We start from the raw sequence: 24,051 nt of genomic DNA on the forward strand, positions 1-24,051 counted from the left end.
GATCAATAAAATAAATGTATAAACATATACCTACATTTATCATCATTTTTGAATCGGTTTTAAAAGTTTACTTTTACGAAATTGGTAATTTATTAATTTATTTATTATTGAGTATTATTTATTTAGCAGGTAATACATTATTAGGAATACAAAATTTCGTGTCCACGATTCGAGGATCTTAACTTTTTATTTTGATGACGACACAATTCACACAATTCGGTATCAAATATATTTTTATTCGCAAAAGACACAACTACGTAGTACTATGTGAATATTATGAAATGCCAATCGAGTGAAAAAATAATTTACATAAAAGCACATCCGGCGCAAATTGTAAATATGGTTCGTCTTCACGCCATGTCTATACAATATGGGACTGATTAAATATTTTTTCGTAGTCGTCGTGATTGTAATATACATCTCTAAAGACGTATAAGTATAAGACGAACAGACTTTGGTTATCAACTCCAATGTTTTGCTCGCAATCAATTATCATGGCACTGCTCGGCCGGTGCGTAAAATATTTATGTAAAAAGAGATTTAATTTGCTTTTTTCGTCATTCGCCCCTAGTAATGTCAGTTTTTTTCATTGTACTTACGTACAAGTGCCATTTCTGCGATTGGAACTGTTCTGCTTCGGTGTCAACTCTCGTTTTGACCGTACGCTCGATTGAAAGCATTTCTCGAACGAAACATAATATCATGCGAATAAAACGGTGTATTCGTCAAGGCTGTGTAATGTACACGTCTACGAATGGCGTCATACGTGTTTTCATTCGTGTTAACGACTGTTGATAATCAGTCCATCTAGTCGGGGATGAGTATGGCGGCAACAGGACTTAAGAGACGACCGTTTATACGTACTATTTAATATTGTTATTGTACATCGATGCGTGTAAACGCGACGGAAAAAAACCGAGTGCAAACGCAACGGTCGTTAACGCGAACGGTTTAATACGATAACGTCGCAACAACAACAGTAATAATAATAAAACGGAACAAGTTCTACTCGCGTAATAAGCAGGCGTACTTTAAATTTGCTTTTTCACAGGAATTTCGGATCGTTTATACGTTATTATTTACAACCACGAGCAGTGCCGCGGACTGTGCGTATATTTTTATTATTGTCTTGCGTTGGTATCGGACTGGACTCAAAGTCATTAAAAAAAAAAAAAAAAAAAAAAAAAAAACGACGTACGAATATCTCGAAAAAATATATAATAATAATAACAGTACTGGTAAAAATGAGTGAACAATAATTATGCTTCTTTTGAATCGTATAACACCACGTGAAATTACACCGAAAAGCGACTGGGTTTGATTGCTGTTCTTTGGAAAGAAAGATCGTTTTAATCATTTATTTGATTTTGTGTACTGTTGAAAACGTTTATTTTCTTTTTCCTCCGAATCATATAAAAATATTCATCGTCAAACGTACGCTTACAGATATAATGTCTATGTAAACACCGAGGAAACTGTATTTTTTCGTTTTTGCGTTCCGACAGATTAAAACGACGTACTCGTATAAAGATAAATATTCGATGTACACATTTTGGTTGTTTCTCCATTTTCGTGCACCTAGTCACGTCATATCCACAAGCAGTTGAATTAATTTTCGATTAGAAAATTGACAATGACCGTTTAAATGATCCATACTAAAACATTAGACGTTCTCTTGTTTCTTTGTTTATCTTTCGTTCATTGGGCCGCATCAACCCTTTTTTAGCCGCAAGTTCGTTGTATCGTTGCATTTGGTTGTAAGACAGTTGACCGTGTTAGGTGTATGGTGGGTATACTGATGTTAAATAGATAAGCACTACGATGAATGTGTTTAATATTTGTACCCATTCGTTGTACATAATAAAAAACTGTATATGTCATATTGAAATAGTACTATAATTATCTTCAATGTGTTGCAAATAAATTACGGTCTTGTACAGATTATATAAACCTATAACATTTAATTGCCTTGTTATTCTTAAGTTAAAATCGAAAAATAAACAAATCATACTACAACCATATAACGCACTTAAAAAAGTGAATGAATATTTTCCCTGAAATTCATCCAACAATTGCGATAAAACGAGTAAATCCTATGTAGAATACTCGGGTACTGTTTTGGAGATTGGCCTAAGACTTATCGAACGATTTCATACTCTGACGAAACTGAAGTTTACCTTCTAGGTGTAATCTTAAAACATCTTAAAATTGGGCAATGATTGGATTTCGAAATTAACATATGTCTAAATAAACCATATAACCTATACCTTATCGTATACCGGACGTAAAATTAGCCATGTTAGGTTAAATAAATTATATTATCAAACAAATTATATTGAAATTATAGAATCCGTTAGTGCTATGAATTGTAATTTTTAGTTTTTCTCAACACTGTCGAGTACAACCACAACGACCAAATGTTATACCACTCATCGATGGTAAACACCTATTTACGAGTAGATACACCGTATACCTAGGTTTGACTACCTATTACCGCGAACAACGAAACGATATTGGACGTTAAAGTGATGTATGCGAAATACGTGTACGTAGGATAAATACTCGCTCACGAGAAGACACGTTACCAAATTATTCATGTCGAAGCGCTTTCGGAAAAATCCTATTCAAAAGGGTTCTCACGAGTAGTTTACGCGTTCCCGTCGCAGATGTTTATGTTAATCTAAACGTTAAGCTGTTCGATAATACAGAGATATCGTAGTATTAAGTACCTGTAACAGATTGTTTTATAATTTTTTTTTATCGTCACCCCGACACTAATAACAATTATTCATCCGTGAACGTGTGTCAAAAAAGATCTTACGACGACATTATGAACGCGCTGCACAAGTCGTACGCCGAACATCGCATTTTGCTGTAGAAAATATAATTTACTAAGATGCTATTAAAAAATAACTGTTGTTCATTATTATCGCACTGTTATGAATCAAAATTCGAAGTTACTTTATACATATGCTTTGACGTTAGCGGAAATACGAGTACGGTTCGCGGTGAGCTAAGTTTTGCACATTTCACACGTCCACGTTAAAAATGACTTTAAATATTCCTGAGTTACCTCGTTCTATTCGCATTTCCGTCGATTCCAAGTCTAACGAAGAGTTAAGAAGTTGAAATCACGTGATCGTTTAAAATATAATTCGATAAATTTTGGCAACGTTCGTCCGAATCCCTTGGGCAAAAGTCGACATCGCGCACTCGGGACTTAAGCGTTACTTAACGTACACCTCACCAGGAGTTAAAATACGAAAGCACATCTCTCGTCCAACAGCGACCTCTAAAGCGGTTACCGATGGTTTTGGCCACGGAACACGGACCCGCGTTCGACAAGTATACCGCGGAGGGCGCAAAGGAGACCAACGAGAAACGCGAGCGATGCGAAATACTTCGGCGGGCTTTCTAATCGCATGGCGGGCCAGACTACAGGTTGGTGTTACATTTAACACGACTGTTGTTCGGACGAAAACCGTATCGAAACCCACGAGACGACGGTTTATCAAAGGAACAGTGAAAACAATAGTGAACAAACAAACGAATAGTGGCTGGGCGCGCAGTCCTGCAACTCTTGTCGCAATACCGGTGCACTCGAATCGCACACCGCACGCGCGTGACGATTTATGCATAATTCGAACGCACGGTACGTTTGCAATACGGCTACTGTGAGCGCGTGTATTGTTCGGGCGAAAGAAAAAAAAATTACGCCGGTCGCAGACGATTTCGAAAACGTCATTCTGGCACAAAGGGTAGTACGGCTTGCAGTGGCTCGTAGACGCGCGGTGTCAAAGTCGAACTCGGTACAATGCACTTTTTTACGGTATTATTGTGACTGTGTACACCAGGTTTTTTTTTTTTTTTTTTTTTGTTGAAAACGAACCCCTTTGCTTAAGCAATACCAACCACGGAGGACGTACAACGCGCGTATTTCGTTGATGGATTAACGGATTCACTTTTTGTTATTTATTTTATTTCTTTCCCGAAAAAAAACGTGCACCGTACGACACGTGCTCGAGTACGGCATTCGGTGATTCGACGAGCGAAATAAATGATTTTCCATTAGGAATTTATTTTTTTTATGTAATACCATTACTACTGATCTGCGACGCAGCAATGATTTTAAATACATTTTTTTTTTTTAAATTCTTAAATGTCTTTGTTTTATACCGAACGAGCATAGCGTACAACTAATTTTTAGAGAAAATGTTAAAAAATGTTGAGTTATTTATTCGCGCTGGTTCTTCAAAAATTCCAAACATTTCGTTATTTCATCGATTCGCCCGTTATTGATCATACAACTTTTAACATGAAAACGTACCGGTTCATATTTCACAAACCGAAAAATAAATCACAGAAAATCGATGGATTAATGCCCGTGGATGTGTTAATGCGGTTTCAGAACAAAACTGTACGTATACCATCGCGTTTGATGCAGAAAAACTCAGAAATTTCGAATGACAAACCATAGTGTACTAATACAGTGCATAAATCATTTAAATCGTAAATATTATGCATTAGTCCAATGACAAAAGCAATAACGAACACCGAACTTTAGATACTGGTGGTTTTTTCTTCGGCGATCTATTAAGATAATTGAGAGAGAGAGAAAACTTTGACGCATTTATATAGTTCTATAAAAATGCTGTTACTTTCGATTTTAGGTATTAACTTATACCTAGTCATTAAACCATTTGATAAAAAAAGAAATTTGTACGTATTTAGTTTTGAACTTTTAAGAACAGTTTCGTCATATTTTCACTTTTTTTTTTTTTTTCATTCCCGAGGAAGTAAAAATATTACCGTAAATGTTTGCAGTTACTTAAACATCTACCTATAGTTGACATAGTTCAATTAATAATTGTTGAAAACTAATTATAAAAGTTTTATATAGTTATTTTTTTTCACGTAACCACGGAAGTACACCTATCAGTAACTGAAGTACGTTAAATTTATGACACCGAGTTATTAGTTGAATCGAACGTTTTCAGAAAAACTCAGTTGGCATTTATAATTAATTAAATATGAAAAACCGATTGTAGCGTTGTTGTTGATAGTATACTGTACAGCGGTAAAAAAAATTTAAGTGATGGGATTGAAAATTATGTTTGCAGGTATGTATTACATGTATCCACCAAAAACAGTTCATTATTCATGCACTCGTGAGCTGTGTTGTTGAAAGTTTAATAATGAATGAAAGAAATGTCTGAATTTTCGTAATAATTTTGTTTAAAAATATATTATCATTAATTATAGGTCTCCAGTCTAACTGCAAGTAGGGCTTAACTTCTTTTTTTTCTTTTTTTCGAATATAATTCCAAACCGCTAAATGATAACGTCTTTTCGCGTGCACTGTCTACTCGTAATGCGCTTCGAATCGAGAATTTATCGAAAAATCATTGTCCTAGACTTTTAGTAGTTCAATAAAGTATTCTTAATGATTTTTGATCCTATAGAATCGGTAAAAACGACGTTAACAACAATTTACTAAGCCGTGAAGATTCAAAACCACGTTGATGGACACCCTATACCCACGTTTATCAACACGGCAAAAATATCGGAATCCCCACCCTGTACATATTATGACGGATACACCTTTGGCCCCGCGCAGTGAGACATGTGCGAGAGCAACCCCGCGTTGTTCATCCTCACCGGGTACTATTGCCTACAGGATATATCCCTCCGAAAACAATGTATGGATACAATGTCGCGAGACCGACAATGAAGACATTTTACCTGCAGTGAGTGCGCAGAGAAGCCCCCTGTACTGTGTACTTCCCGCTGCACTACAATGTAAGCACGGAAGGATAAAGCGCAGGACTCAACGTCGATTATGCACGACCAATGGACCGTGTAAGTTTCAAACTGGTTGCCCTGCGGGATCGTCCTCTTCCCGGAGGGAGGGGGTTCTTTTTTTATTATTATTACATTGTTACCCGCGTCACCGCTCGAACGTATCCCGGGATAGAGATGGTAACGGGACGGGAGGTTATCTTAAATCAACAACGAGTTTGTTTCCAGCTGACGGTTTCCAAAAGAACCATATTATTCCGTAACGCAGAATCATATACGGGCATAGGTCTGCGGCATGTAGTAGTTTGAAATAAAAAAATTTAAAAAAGTAAAAAAACGTTTCATCGATTATGCACGCAATATAATAATTGTAATCGAATAATAATTACCGCAACAATTGTAATAATTATATAATACAATTGAACGTTATACGATGATTAATAATCACGTGCATATATCATCAAAGTCGACGATTTTCCCGATGTGGGCATCGCGTAGACCACAATTGGCTGTGTGTCGTGGAAAAATACGTACGCGACGTGACTATTCTTATGTTATAAAAAAAATGAACATAAAACTGTCAAATACACTGTTGGGATATTGCTATCGTATCGTTCGTCACCGTGTCGCCTTAAAATTATCGCGACGACGTTTTTCCGACAGATTTCCGAACCGTCAAAAGACGTGGTCATGCGACATAGTTACATCAAGACTTAACGAAGTGTTCCAGTAACCGTGGTTCGCTAGCAGCATCATCATACTAACGTTGTGCTAATATGTGCAGCAAAGTTTGGAGATAACGCGGTTTGACGTTCACACACGGCTATTTGAGTGTAATAACACGTGATTTTTCATCGGCGAAACGGCCTTTTTAATCGAACGTCAGAGATAGTGCGTAGAATAACGCGTGACGTATCAAATAGTATGAAAAGTGTGACCCAAAGAGCGGGAAACGCGCGATAAGTATACGTACATGAACTGATTTTAAACGATTGTTGTTTTTCGTTTGAAAAATGTTCGTCGTCCACATTTAACTCGTTACGTCGTACGACCATTGTTCCTGTAAATCATAAAATGTTCGCTAAAAGTATCATACGATCGTTTTGCGCATTGTTTTATTGTCTTCGTCCAACCGTGCACAAAGGAGTTTTCCATCTTTTAGGGAGTACGCGTGTGCGAAAGGCGAAATGGGGGTGTTTTGATAGTCGAAATAGTACTATCCTAGTTATGTATCCTACGATTTTTCAACCGAAATCGATAATTGGTAACATCAGCACGACGGATATAAGACTCACGACTATGTGAAAAATACACACGTTTCGAGTCGACCGATTAACGAGTCCGAAACTCCGCACGCGACGGGTATTTAAATATTTTAGCGTAGAACTTTTGTTCAAAGCCAAATAGATTTTAATCGAATATAGGTACTCGCAATTAGTCATATCGATGTTGATTTTTTTCGAACCATACTTTTTTAATTTGCTCAACAGCCCGGATATTGTTCCTGCATTTAGCATCTATGAATCTCTACGGATAATACTATGCCAGAGATTCGTTACCGCCAAAATCGTCACTATCATACTAATATTACAGTATTGTACCTACACCACGACCGTCGCACTTTTTCTCGACCGAAGTCAATTCATTCATCGACGCATAATACATAGTAGCTGCGTTCTACAATAATAATTATAACATCACGTCGTAGTGAGCTGGAAACGTGATTTTTTTTTGTTACCGTTCCATTATAATTATACGCGCAAGCGTAACGCGTACAATGCGTTTGCAGCCAATACACCTATAAAACGTATAATGCACTAATACACGTAATACATTGTGTATTATGTATTACTGAAACGCTGACGGTCTTATTATAACTGTTACGTACCATTTTTTTTTTTTTTTCTATAAATCGTCCAACGTCTGGACAACTTTTCCCGGCGCTCATGGGTCGAACGGTTAAACGCGTAAAAAGCTCGAAGACGAAGAAAAACACTAACGTTACTCGGCTGTATGAATAAAATTGATTTCATTTTTAAATTGAGCTAGTCTATTATCATCTGGATAACGAGGAAGATATTGGTGCCTTCTTCATTTTCGGGTGTTAGTTATTAAAATAATGGTAATATTCATCACAATGAATATATATATATATATCATAACTTTTTTATTTTAAATATGAAAAATCAAATATAAATATTAACTTGGTTGATTGTTTTTTATCAGTGATAGTTAAAAAACCGAGATACGAAAATAGTTGAATAATTAAAAATATCTAGTTAGTGAATTTACCGACCGCTTGAGATTACAAATTATGAAAATATATTAAAAATAATATTTTCACTCTCGCGGAAACGTTTAATCGGCGAGAGGTAACACGAAAACGACCGTGTTGGTCGAGCCTTCGCTCGAGAGTTAACAGTTAACTCCGATAGTTCGTTTAATATGGCATACATACGTACATCGCGGAGCGTGAACCCTTTGCTAACCGCCATTTCTCGAGATAAAAAACGAAAATAGAAATCTCGGCATCTGTACTTAATAACGGACGTTTTAAAATATTCCTTTGAAAGATTATAATATTTTGTACACCTCGCCGGCTAGTAGCTCTCTTTATCTTTCCAACTTAACAGAGGATACCTTTGTGCAGGGGACGCACACTATAATACGTGTCGACCCCTATGAACGTCCGTTATATATCATAAAGATGTGTAACACGTTCTACACACACACACACACACACACACACAATATCGTGGTTAGATAGTACGATTTCGATAATATTATGTATGCGGTATCATCGTCGGCTGTGACGGTGGCACTACATTACAATATTTTTGTAACGACAACGGTGTTCGGACGAGAAGAATAAAAATATTTATCATACCGACATCATTATTTTTTTTAATGGATCGAGTTGTAAAAAAAAAAAATTACAAAAAAACCGCCTGTCGTTATTTTTTTTCTTTCGCTACTGTACCGACCATCAGCTGCTGGCCGCAACGAGTGCCCTACTGATTTTATAATTTATTAATTAGCCATGGTAAACCGTACGAGTACGCGGTGTACACATCGCTTTGTACAGTTTTTGTCGAACCGCTTTGTGAAATTATTAACATGGTTTTACGAGACAACGCGCGTTACGAACGTGTAATAAATGCAAGTTTTTCCTGTGACAGTGCCGGACGAACACCCCTTCGACCGTGCAAGACGCAACAACATCGTTTGAGATTATGTTACTATAATGTACTCAACGTTCAGATTACTCCGTCTTCTTCGTTCTACTTCGCACTCTCACAACTCCCCTCCCCCCCTCACCCCGAAAAAAAAAACCGGTGGAATCGGAACGTTATACATATAATACGTACGCGTGCATAACATTTACGTACCTACTGTGTACATAAAAATGTGCACGTAAAACTGACTACGTGATGTAACGTATTGGCCTCTGCTACGTAATAGTACCACCGGTGTTTACGTAATTGCGTTTACACTCGTATTTCTTTCGTTTCATTTTTTACGCCGTCCGCTGTAGTATTTTTTAATTAGCCAGCGCAGCCCGCGAGAACATCGCGTTCCGATATCGGGTTGGAATGAAGTAACGCGTGCATTATTCGGTGCAACGTCGAATGCACATTGCAACGTACCACAACTCGACGGACTGCATCCAACCTCCCCCTCCGACGCCGGTGTTCCACTGATGAAACATTTATCGTCCTCCTCTCTCTACATTCGTGTACGTAATTCGTACCAGATTTATCCGGTTACTCTGCAGTGCAATGGTCGTTTTATGAAGTGGTACAACGCACACGTTTCCTTATTGAAAAATCGTAAGTTTATTGTCGAACACGTATTTTTGCGTTTGAAATCGCGAAGAACTCATTCGACGACGTGAACTTACAAACGGTTTCATGATCGGCGGTGTTTCGAAAACGTTTTTTCCTCCCTTGGAGTCTAAAAATGTCTCTATTACGGACCAGCTGGTAGCCACGTGTAGCACGCGGACGAGGTTTTTTTTCTCATGGCGGACTCGATCACGCAGGTCGGACGTTGGGACGTACGCGGCGTTTCGGAATGCCCGAAATTCGACTTAAAAATCATTTTTCCCGTTGAACGGGCCACGTTTTTCACCCGATCTCGTCCGGACAAGGATCCGTTTCAACCTTTGTCTCCCGTGTTCTCGGTAAACGATATGATTCTGTAAATCCACATATTTTTATAACCATTCGATTCCTGTTGAATATTTTCACTGCTCGAAAATCCGCCGTCTCCGGAACAGAGTAAAAGCCCCCCCCCCACCATATCCGATCAAGTTTCCGGAACGCACATATTTTAATGTTATTATTACGCTACGGATTAAAATATAACATACATAATATTATTACATTCTCAAGTATATCGTATCGAGCACACGATGCTGTGTAGACGTTATAATGTATATCACCGAGTGTTGTGCATAACATCATGCACGATAATAATATCATACCGAACAATGTTAACGCACATGTGAAATACGCGACGCGTGTGCGTGTGCGGATAAGGAATTTCGTTCTTCGACATAGCGGCTATGTACCATTACGGAAACACGGTGGGCATAGGCGGTGCTAGGGGGTGGAAGACGGGGATTCGTCCCCGGGCGTAAAATATTAGAGGGTGTAATTTTTGTAATACTGATATTAGGTTAAAACGCAATACGTGTAATTGTATATTAATTGTATTGGAAAGAAATTCTCGAGACGAGTGTTGATTATTGGTCTATGACAGGGCGTAAATTCAACATTTTCCGCGGGCGTAAAAATTCCTAGTTCCACCTCTGGCGGTAGGGGCGGTTGTTTCGGTCGTTTCGTAATAATCTAGTAAGTGCACCGACCTCCTGTTCGTTATCATTGTGCACTGTTGTATTTTACTAAGTGTAACAGTTTGATTACGCTTTCATTTCGATCCGATCGACTTGACAGCACGCTCCGGGTACTTTTATCTTTTCGTGTTCCGTTTTCAAGACGTGTGTACAACCATTGAAATGAGATTTTAATAGCGCAACGAGTGTAATTCACGTGTCGTCGAACGCCAATCATCCGTTCATTACCTCGATCGTTCAACAAAAATAATAACAACACCAGCACGAACACTCGTACCACTCGTGCCCACATCCTGTAATATACACACATATGTTATGTACATTATGTATTAGGTTGTAGTCGTACGTTACAGTAATCTTGCGCGCAGCCGGTTTGGAAATATTCTCAAACCGTTGTTCGAGTCGTACCGCTCCCTTAACGCTCAGTAACCGCATAATATTATTGTTGTTATGTGCGTTTGTAAATAACGTGCGGTCGCGTTCAAGTGTTGTACGCTTAATAAGAAATCAATCGATACAATGCGCAGCCTGCAAACCCTCCTGTTGGAGCAAACCATCTCACAGCAGCGTAACCACCGTGTTGGAATGTCGGACGGAGGGATGCGATGCCGCGAATGCGTCACGGTTTCGTGCCCTCGAGTTTCGCTCCGGTCGTCCGGTATTGAGAGGTTCTGCTACGTCTCTCGCGATTTCCCCGGGCCCGCGAACTCCCACGTTCGCTCGTCGCACGCCCGTCTCGGTTCCACCTGTCCCGCTGCAGTTCAGCTGCGGTAAGTCTTGAAATGCCGATAACAAATATTGCACATAAACGGATCTCCACGACCTTTTTTTGCCGCGGTAGCTCGTGACAACAATAGACCGCGTGGCGTACAGATGCGGTCGGTCACGGTTGGATCGTTTCGCTCCCGTTTCCTACCCGTAACTGGTGATAATAATAATATATTTTTTTATATTTAATTTTTATTGCTTTTGAAACCAACGTTGGGCGTACGACGTAATGCTCGCGTTACAATCGGACGCTCCGTGTTCACACACTAATTTTTAATCAGTAAAGAGCCTCAACCGACATGCGAAACGTGCAATCTAATCCTTACCGTTTAAGCACATACTGGAGGAATGAGTACAATATACCTCAACATGTACTGTATGTATCTTAACATGCAGTCAAATATAATAGAAGCGCTCGACGAAAACAAAAAAAAAAATCTTTCAGCAAGACCAATACTACAATGATTCTGTAAGACCAAGACCGGTACTGAGTCTGCAAGAACAATACCAATACCGAGCAGTGGCGTATTTACGGGGAGGGATATGGAGGAAAGATCCCCCCTTGACCTTTTTTTTTTTATATAGGTAGTTAAGTTGTCTCATTTTCTATATTTCTCAAGTATGATATTACTTTTAAGTATGTCTGCTTTTTAAGTGTTCCTAGTCGTGGTTATTGTACCGCTCTGATATACTAATCGCTACTAATCGTTGGCGACATTTGTGACTATCGGGCAACAAAAATATATACCTATATAATATATGGTGTACTGTATTTTGTTTCTGCGAATTATTTTTCATGCAAGAGTTAATAAACCCCATAAGCAGTCGCTAAATAAAACAAAATGACTATGATGACCATAGAATTACCTAGGGCAGGTTTGTTTTTAGAAAATTTGTTACTAGTTTATTATATCATGATTCGGTCGTCAACTACCAATTTATGACCTTATGGGTGTATTATAAATTATTTTATATTTCATCCCCTCCCCTAGCGAAATTCCTAAATACGCCACTGAGACCAAGACTACCATAGTCTTAGCCTGAGTCTTGGTTTGCGCATGACTGACGACGTTTTCGAAATTGTATCGTCGGGTGCACAAGTACGACTCGATAGGGTGTGACGTTTGCGTACAACGTTCCGTCAACACGAAAATCTTTTATTACGTGCGTACACACACACACACACACACACACACACACACGTGATACGATACAAACGTACATCGGAATTGGGAAAAGCAGTGCGTTCATTCACGCGAGCGTGTGACTGCACGTGGCGATCGTTCTTTCGGCGGTGGACAAAACCGTTTGACGATTTACATTTATTATTGTTGATGTTGCGAGATGATACGTAAGAAACGACGAACACGAATGATCCGCACAATGCCACCGCGGCAGTGGCGCAGCAAGAGTATGGCAAACTGTGTCAACGCTAAGGGCGCGAATTACAAAGTGGCGCGAAATTTTGCAAAAGTCGTATTTTTATCCTACAGTAAAATCCATAATTTTCCATTACATTTTTTGAAATATAATCTATTTGTATACACACTGAATTCGATGGTGAGATTGTGAAAATAGCACAAGGGCATTTAAATAAAAAATGTCGTATGAAAAAATTATCGAAGAATTTGCCGGTCACATAGCGATAAAAGCAAATTTTCAAATTTTAAAACTAACAATGTAATTATAACTTAATATAACTTAATTTAACTAAATATAAATTGCATGAAAAAATATCATAACATCAAATTTTGATTGGTTAAAAAGCATTTTTTTCTAAGTTTTCCAGAAGCTCTAGCTAGTCTTCCTGCGCCACTGAACCGCGGTTCTGGTATTCGTACGCGAATGGTGTTGGAGCGATTTGGACTCTCGCGTAGCCGTGCACCATGCAACGGCGTTTCGACGCGCGTTATTTTCCGTCCAGTCCCCTCGACCCTTTTCGTTAACGCCCCGACCCAACGTGTCACTTCTTATATCAAGTTGATTGGCAAGCCATTTGGAATGAAATTTTACCAGACGCTTTGAGAGTTAAATTTAATTCTCATATATATATGTCTCTGGGCCATGTGAAATATTATGGTTTAATAATTTTATGGCTTGGGTACTGTTGTCAACGAAAATTCATTTCTGCTGTAAGAATTATACAAAATTATTGAATTTCTCGTGTTTGGCTAGTGAGAGTTAAATATAATGCTCAACCCAGTCGACTTGATATGCACACCCGGATTCCGTCGTTTATTATCATTTTTTCCGCGGTTTCCGCGGGGTGTACGGCAAGTGTCGTTTTCGATTGATAAAACGAACCGACGGATTCCGATGTCGCACGTTCGTCACACGTTTCCGCGACACGGAACGTCTACGTGACGGGTATGCACGTCAATAAATACACGTGGGCGCGTCAATATATACGACCAGATGGAATATCGCGCGAACGTCTCGTCGCCACTTAAACGTCTAAAATATATTGAAGTGAGCGTGTACGAACCCAAACATCGTGTCAACGTCTTGAACGCACAGCCCATGGTAAATATTTGTGTACGTGTCACACGAATGTAACGTATTATATATTATTATTATTTCCATTCGTACGCCGACGCGAAGCGCTAATAGAACCGCTAACGTTTTAGAGTTACTTCCACGATATTTCGGAGATTCGACTGCGTACGTTGCCGTTGCGATTGTGTACCGAATCTGTTTCGATCGATTCTCGAAAAAATTTTGGTTTCCTGCGACGATCAACAACAATACGGTACAGTTTTTTCGATTTCGAGCACCGATCTTCTTACGATTTCCACTGTAAAACCATGATTTACATTTTTACTTTTCATTTTTACGGCTTAAAATATTACTGCCAATATACCTGTTGTATTTCAATCTTAAGATTTCACGGGAATAAAAATTTATTTTTTCCCCAGAATTTCGAATCCAATCACTTTCTATGATAGTTTATACTCCAAACGTCTAGACTTCGGCAATCGGATTGCCCCGTTTTTTATTTTTTCAATAACGATTCCGGAAAACCCTACGTAAACGGCTTCGGTATTTATTTCTCGAACATGTCTTCTACATTATTTTCATCTTTGAACAATACGGTGTTCGTATTTCATCTCATCGGTTGTATTGCGATACCTGGATCGTCTGAATTTGGTCGGCACTACTTATTCATATGACGATACCGCGGTATTGATTCTGGTAACGAAACAATGGCGTTAACCAGATTCCTGACCACGATTTTCGAAACGTGTTCCGAGATCCTGAACATAATTAATTTCGCACTGTGTACATTGCGGAATAGTACGGACGATCGATTAACGCGCGTGACGACGGCTGAACGCTCAAAAAGCCGTCGAACAGTACGACCATAGGCATCCCCCGAAATATTGTAAGCGGGACAATACAGTTTAAGTCTAAGAATAAGGGACCTGTAGTTCAACCGCTGAAATTAAATGTATTTCATTCTAAGACATCGGGTAAAAATAAACGACATTTCGTGATCGGTAAAAACAAAATAAAATGATAGATTTCATTTATAATTTTCGTGCAAAAACATTTTGTGATAACAGCTACGATTGACTTCAAAAAGTACGAATAATAAATAAACGAAGAAAATATAAGAGATTCAAGGAAAAAAAACACGGTTTTTTAAGATAGGACCCAAAAGTTAGGTTAGGCCCCCCCCCCCCCCGAAATGCTGTTCTGCGCACTCCTATGAGCACGATCTCCGTATGTAAACGTGATGTAACGGCGCAAGTTCGGATAACAAGAAACGCGTGGAATTCGAATCGCGTGCGCTTGCGGGGCGAATCGTTTTTTTCCTGGACGCGCGCATTGTTACCATCGTTCGGCAAAAAATAAATAATTACGTTCGTTCCCAAACGGTTCACGTGAAATCATTATTACTATTTGAACTCACAAAACCCACGTCGTGCTGAGTTTGTAAACGCAAGACCGGGGTCTTAATAATAGTACGATATTTGTTGTTTACCCGTTCGGAATTGTAACGACGTCGCGGTTTATACCGCGATTTCGTAACACCGGTTATGAGAACACTCATCGCATTGCACACCGTGCGCTCGTTTACACACGTTACGATATATTACATAGTTCGCATTGTGTCCCGCGCTGGATGCGACCAAGGTGAACGGCACATACGTTTAGGCACACGATTCATAAACTTACATACAGGTACTTACGGCTAGACGTGTTAAAACGTTATTGTTAAGTCGTCACGAACCGAGTGATTTCTAACTTGACGAGCTATATTTTTTTCTCCCAGACGTACACAGCTTACCGATCGGTCATTTACTTTTATGGTCTCGTTAAGTTCATTAGACCCCTAATTTAAATTTCCGATGTAAAAATGTTTTTTTCTTTTCACTCGCAAAACCAGAACTGTTTGAAAACGCGCTATTCTTGCGTTTCGATCGGGATCAAATTAACGTACACGGTTATAGCTTTACGTAAGTATCGTAATACTAAATCACAGTTGAAAAAGATAAAGAGGATAATTTATTTTCTACTGAATTATGTCATTTTTTTTTTTTTTATTTTACTTATGGTTTTTACGAGTCAACAAAAAGAATAATAACTTTTAGCATTAAACTTGACTTATTTCTCTTGATCGACTTTACTCGAAGAGTTTAAAGAAAAAAAAAAAATAGTCAACTTACACAGTCTTGAATACATACTTATATATAAATAAATGGCAATGTTAACTGAACCCTGCAGCCTTGCACTTATACAATACTTATTGTATTGCATTGGGTCCTTTTCATTTAATGCGCGTACAACGCCGTATTTTATTTTATTATAATAGACGCTGTTCCCGTTCGGGGGCCTTCACCACCGCCGGGTGGTTTACACCCGCAAATTTCATCATTGTTTCGGAATCATGCACGGACCCTCGGCGAATCGGAAAATAAACGACATTATTATTATTTTTTTTTTTCGCGTACACAACGCCGGTCGATTGATACGTTATTATTGTCGCGTTGTGTATATTATATCGTGTACGAGTGCGGTTTGATTTTTCAGCCGTCCGTCGGATGGGCATACTCACCCCACGTGGCTCGTACGTTGACGGCTCTCGAACGCTTTTTCGAAAACACTCCGAGACACACTTTCGTAGCGATTTCAGTCGCTCCGAATCCATCGATTTTCGATCCACACGAGTTTCACGTCCGTCGGACGGTAAATCTGCATCGAGATACCTGAAACAATACGATAGTACTTGATTCAATTGGTTTTCCGATCTCGGTTCACAAAACGATTTGTAAGAAAATTTTATCCGTTTTCAATCGATTTCAAAAATACTACACATATAATAACTTGTTTTATTAATAGATTAACTCTCATCCCGCAAGAAATCGAATTTTCTCGTTGCTACTTATTTGCTATTTATTGTGCCGCCGTATTTTTTTTCCTTTTGTGTTTCTATGTTTTGTTTACATATTCGTATATATGTATCTATAAAGTTGTATTGTTTTTCAAATCCTACTTACGTCACTGTAAACTTTTTCACGTGTAACTGGGTTGTTAAAATATATATGTACTTCAACATTAAGTAAGTTCCCTCGGCTGGAAAATATAATATCCATATTTCGAATTGTAATTGTGTGTCCGTGAATAGGTTGGGTTAGTTAAAAGGGTGTTTTGTTCATAATTTGTTGCACGACGGTTTTTAGAAAACTGTAGAATAATGTTATGTGACAGCAAGTATGTTCGTAATCGATAAACGAAAACAAAACAAGGAAACAACATACTTCGTCCGCGTCCCCTCGATCGGTTTAACCGTGTAAACCAAACACTTGAATACATATGAATACCGACAGATTCTGAAGACAAAAAACATCAAGGAACTTCAAGTGCTCCTTCCCACTTCACTCTCCCTATTTGTCTCTCTGGAATACATTTTAATTTACGTACAGTATTCACGTGAGATATTTCGTCTCGAGATGATGGGATTTGTAAACGTTGATACGCGGCCGATGATGTGCGTCTTATTATAATATCTGCGAGCGGTACAACTTTCCTAACAATGTACAGACGCGTAATTCAACAAAATTAAAAGGGAGTAAAAAACACGCGTCATCATCGTTATGCACTTGCGAGTATGCAGTTATTAAATTCTTCAAATAAGAGTTGAAAACGGACATTTTATACAGACTTGAACCGTTTACAACGGAAGTAATGTATGTTTAAGCGATTCATTCGATCACATTCTATCGACGTGCAATGTAATTGTATATTTTATCACGCGGGTCTTAAAACACGCTGATAATCGATTCAACTTGGAACCACGAGCTTGAAAGTATTGTGTTTGCGATCGATGTGATATGAACACTGGTCGAAGAACATGGGCACGTCTTAAGTAGTACACACTTTTTTTTTTTCGTATTTATTAAATTACAACAAACTGAAAACAAAACCGCTAGCGATGGTGATATATTGTTAAGTTAAGTGGAGAAAAAATACCATCAATATTTGATTTGATTCATAAAGATCAAATGGCAACAGAGTTGTTTCAGATAAATCATGAGAAAAAATGGACGTGAAAATAAATATGAACTGCACGCCGAATCATTTGTAAAATTATTGTTCCAATAATTTTATTTTTTATTTTTCAATACATTTTTTAACGCGTATCACATTTACCGACCGCAACATTTTCGCCAGGTGATGATTTACGGCTTGTATGATTATGTCGATCTGATGTCTTAGACTTAAACGTTCTTAGACGAAAAGTACTGTTGGTGACCGGTACCGTTTCGCTCTTCCGGTGTGCGATCAGCTTTCAGGATCCACTGTTTCGTGATTATATCGAATAGAATATGGATGGACAGCTAAAAAGTAATAGAAAGCCAGTTTTTAGTAAATTAAGATCTGGTGAACCAAAGCGTAGAAAACAAAAAAAAATTTATTTAAAATATGAATTTTAATTAGCATTTATATACAAGGAAATAATGAATTCAAAACACACGAATGATACGAAAAAACTAATATAGAAAAATATTAAATTAAATTAAATATCAAATAGAAACTATTATATACCTAGGTCGAAAGCTATGCGCATATATACATAATATATCATGTTATGAAATTTCGTCTTTTAACGATTTTTAATAACGGATAACAATTATTATATCGATAGACGATAACATTTAAAATTTTACGATATAATTTGAAAGTATAGCACGGGCTAGATAAAAAAGGCTCGCGGGCCGCCAGTTACCCACCCCTGATATAGAGTTTCAAGCAGAACGTAAAGTAATTGAACCATCCGAAGGCAGAAATTTGTTTGTGTTCGTATTCGTTTGAACGTATCATTATTTGATCCCTCGGACCGTTTCGTAAGCTCACCGCCGTTCGGCGTCGTAAAATAAATTCCTTTTAACAATACGTGCGGTACGTAAACAGCCATTATCGTTCGGGTATAGGAAGTCGTATCGCGTACGCACTATACAGTTCGACATGTGTCATATATTAGACGGAGGAAGAGCAAGACCGCCTACATAGAAACGAGAGCCGTAAAAACTACGAGCTTGTTTTGAAACGAACTCGGGCGCATTGAAATAACTAGACATTAAGAAAAATATACATAAAAAATAATTTTTTGTCGGCTACCCTTTTTCCTTAATTTTTTTAGTTTTTTTTTTTTTTACATATATATATATAACCAAGTTTTTTCTCCTCGACTCGACTCGAAATGATTTACGATAGTGGTGTGTGTGCACCGCGCAGCAGTAGTGCCGCGCGAGATACTTATGCACAACAACGTTATTGGTGGCTGGATAGCTGGATGTACTTAAAAACGTGATGATTTACAGGACGTTTATGTACAGCGTTCTAGTGCTGTTGTTCGCTAGAATTTTTAAGGAAAAAAAAATTTTCAAGACCTCGAGAATTTCTGCGAGATCGTAAACCGATTCGCGTTCACTCGTATTCGGTGTTTCCGTCGGTTGTAGGCAATAAATTATCGGTAAATAATGAACCGTGCGCGTGCATATATTATTATTCTATTAACGCACCGAAGTTTGTGGAGGGGGGCGTATGCAATCAACGACTACTGTACTGTAATACATTTTATATTGGTCGGCATGTTCTTACGTTTGGTGTCGAACTGTCCCGGAACATTTTGATTTTCCTCGACATTCGACACTACTTTTTTAGGGTGAGTTACAGTCGGTGGAAAATAATATTCGCCGATCTGCCTTAATGAATCGAACTGTTGCGATGATAACTTTAATAGAGAATTACACTTGCGGTGTACAATTAATTACCGTGGTTCAGGATATTTTAACGATTTTAGAATCTTTGTTGTCATGACAAATTTCAATGAAAACATTGAAGTCCTAATAAAAAGTTTAAAATTTTGAAACAAAAACGTAATGTACGTTTAAAGATATTTATAACATTCAACATCTCAAGTACAGAGAACTGTGGAAATGCACGTTAGTTATTGGATTATATTTACCGATTATTAATATCATTAATGTTTAGAATTGAAATGCAATCATTTACCTAGGGCGATTACAATATTCGCTAAAACGTTTTGTTTATATTTCTAAACCTTTCTGAAACACGAATAATAAAACAAACGGTTTACAGGTAAAGGGGCACTAGTGGAAAATAGCTATTTCTCAGTAGAAGCTAACAATTAAATAAAATCAAATATTTTTGATGATTTTTTTTTTTTTCTAAATTCCGTTTTCACATTTCTTTGAATTATATATTTATAGATTTTTAAAATATTTAATAATGATTAAAACTACGTTTTACGGCAAGTTTGACGACTAGTGACTATCTGCATCGCAAAATGACTAAAAAATTAAACGTAAAACGTGTAGAACAACATGGCTTGCGCACAATGGGTATGGTATTGTTTGTTCGAAATGAAAAAAAAAACACATAGACTCGGTGCGTCGCGCTTGAATATCCCACAGTCGTTTTATTGACTCAGACGAACGCATAATAGCAATAACAACAACCCTTTCGTCGATTTAAGTTCGCGGAGTCGGATCGAAAAGTTTTCAGGCCGAACAAACGACGTCCGGACAAATTTACACCGGCCATTCTGGATTGATCAACAAACCGATCGATATTGTGATCGGCGCATTACGAAAACGAATAGCCCCGAAGTAATTAATATGCGAACGTGATGGTATTGTGACGATGTTCCACCGAAGCCACCGGTTTTTCTTATACGCTCGTGCGCGCACCGCCGGAACAAATGATTCAACAAAAACCTGTACAACACAGTGAGACGATAATCCGTGTATTTTTATATGTATATATAATTCGAATAACACTCATTCGGTCACTCGTCGAACGGCGTTCAGCCGAAACTTCTCCACGGACTCATTTGAAATCTCGACGGAATGTATTGATTATCACACGTGCGGGTACAGCACAAGGATGGTTCTTTCGAAAACCGCACGGACTGAAAAGATTTTTGGCCCCGGGTCGGATGTATTAAGTGTTTCACCTTCAATTGGGGTTATGTTAGGTCAGGTCCGACCGAAGGAAATTCGTTTTTTCACACCGAAACGGTGATTTCTCCGGTCTAAAACAGCGGAGAAAATCCCAGGCGAGGCTATTAAGCGTGGAACTATATCATAACACGTGATATTTGAAGACATTGTATATTTATGTTATTGGCGTGTATAGCGTTCGGTGTGCGCACGAGAAACGTTTGCACGGGTAGTGTTACGTGACGAACCAACGTGATGCATATACCTACGGGCGTACATAAATCAATCGCGTGCAACCGAAGTCGGTCGGAGAGAGAAATACGAAAATACGAAAAACCAGAAGAAAGAAAAAAACGCAATAAACTTCGGACATAGACAACTATAATTGCGCTCGTGTCTTTCGCGCGCGTTCGGAACGAATTACGCCCGAGCGCTGCGTGCACCGTTACACACGTTACCCGCACGATCGCCGTCCGCGTTTTCGATGCAGCGATCGCCCCACTCACCGAGGGCGGTATTTTTCTTTTAATAATTCATTAAATATTTTCGATACAGGTCGCACGTGACGCCGAAACGATAAATACCCGCACACGCGTTCACGATCCAACGCTAACGGTACTCAGTACTTACATGTAGCGTGTTTCGTGGCGACCGAACAACGAAGTTCGAAGTGACGCCTGTGCTATCTGGAGGCGACCGGCACCCAGTGAGATGATTCCTTAGCTGGCCGAAAGTCCAATTATCAGGAGCGTCTTGTGCCGAGAACATTAGGGGTGACTGGCGACTGGCTCGAAAATGGGTGGGTGTGTATCTACTACAGGTGACATGCCGAACAAATATGAATATCAATCTAAATCTTATAACGACCCAACGTGTCACCGTGATAAGGTCATAACAACTAAACAAACCACAGTGAAAGACACACGATAATACAACAAAAAGTTAGACAGTTTGAGAAATAGCCAAGGATGGGTAAAAGGTATTTAAAACTTACAATTCAATTAATTGATTAAACAACACGTAAATAACGTTTACGGTACACTTTTCATTGTCAAAATCTAAGTGTCGACCGGTTTTACTTTTATTAAAATATTTATACAAAACTTACTATGACTTTATTATGAATTAGTCGTGACAACCAAGTCGATGTTGGTGGAACGAGGTATTTTACTCGTTTGTACTTGTCGCTCGATTAGTGTTACATCCGGATGTTTATATTCGGACGATATTTTAGCATAACCCTTTAGCGACAAGACATGTTCATGTCAAAAAGTCTATGAAAGGAATTCACTTTCATTACGAATACATTAGTAAATGGATGCGGACGTGTCAAACCCTCATTGCCTAGGCACCTTATATGTCTGTTTTTAGCCAACGTAGTGGCCTTTTTCTGTCCTTTTGTAACTCATCGCTTACTTGTGTTAATCTGTTGAAACCATTGTTTCTGTTTTATTTCAATATTCTTTTATTTTTATACATTATGAAAATAAAAAGGAATGGGCTTTTTTTGTTTTTGTTTTTTTAATTCGTAATATAAACATAATAATTTATTATGTTTTACTATAGTGTTTCGGATTATTATTAATTATTATTATTCTCATAATTTTACTAAATCGCTAGCGCAACGTGACAATATGTCTTGCACACGATACATACGAATAAAATGAACCGTTTCGCGACGAGACGAAACGTGACGTTTCGGACAACATTTTAGCATAACGAAAATGCGTATCCATGTAAAAAATAACTTTCAGAACCCAAACCCTCACCCTTATAGCATCATAATAGTACGTAAGACAGGTGATGTACCACTGAAAGTGCCGAACGGTTATTATTCATACACTTATCTAACCGGGCCGTTCTAGGACCTACGTGTACCATTATTGTTATTATCGTAACTATATGCTGCACTAACCTAACCTAACCTAACCTAACCCTACGGCTTACATGTTTATTCGTACGAATTGTGTTATTCGACGTTTTGCCACTGTAGTGCAGGGCCAACACGTACGATTCTAATTATTTACTGTTCATTGATTATCGTACATTTGATTCGAAAAATTGTGAATGTTTTTATTGATTCCTTATACTTATGGCTGAGTAACAAGCACACGATGCAGTGCCAAATGGATCAACAGTAATGTAGGAACGGCCAATTTATACGCTATTTTAATTGCAGTTGTTACAGCGTAGCACACGAGCCGGTCCTAAAAATGCTAGTGGAAACGTAACACGTATCGCGACGAAGCGTGATTTGACTTACGTGTATTATAATTCGTTGTTAAAATGGTAATGATGGTCACTACCGCGAAGTAGTGTCTCGTCTCCGAGGTACGGTCGGATATGAGCGACCGGTTGGTTTTAAAAGTTTCCAACGGTCGTGCACTCGTACATTAATGGCTTTCAACATTTTTTGTTCGTCTAACTCTTATGGTATTAAAAAAAAAATAAAAAAATAAATCCTCCCTCTCATAAAAAAAAAAAATGAGGAATACCAGTTTTAAACCATAAATACTCACGCTTTGTTTCTTTACAATGTTGTCTTAATACATGTTTATAATGCGTGAGGCTTTATGAATATTATCATCCAAGTCTGGAGTACATTCAGGCGGTACTCCGTCGTATTGTAAAATATACAATCCATACAAATGTAGAAATTTCACTAATGTCCGTGTCTGACTTTGATTTAATTCAAACATGCCTGCTGAGCCCCAAGGTTGTTTTCGCGGAGCCCCGGGATCCCTGGGAAGTTCGAGAACCGTCGTCGTACGTTTCGACAATACAATGCATAACGCAGACAAAAAATCCATCCATTCCTATAATTATTTTTCTCCCGCATCATGTTTTCCCTCGTCTTAGCGCTCAACCGCAGTACACGTATAGTGTTACAGCAACTACAGCCCGCCCGAACGTGACCGGTTTCTCGTCGCGTACATAATATTATATTATTCATTTATAAATGAAAAAAAAAATAATAATAATAATAATAAAAATAATACAATACGAAACGATGTGTTCCTGCCGACCAGTCCCTGGCACAGAATCTCGTGTACGCTGCACAGGTGTCGAGTTACATGCATAGGCCGTGTCCGTCGTCGCATACGACGGCACAGGGCTGCTGCGCGCATTGTCCCCGAGAAACGCGCACTACACGCA

This window comes from Sipha flava, unplaced genomic scaffold, assembly GCF_003268045.1.
Source record: "Sipha flava isolate LNK unplaced genomic scaffold, YSA_version1 37_pilon_pilon, whole genome shotgun sequence".
NCBI classification, from domain to species: Eukaryota; Metazoa; Arthropoda; class Insecta; order Hemiptera; family Aphididae; genus Sipha; species Sipha flava.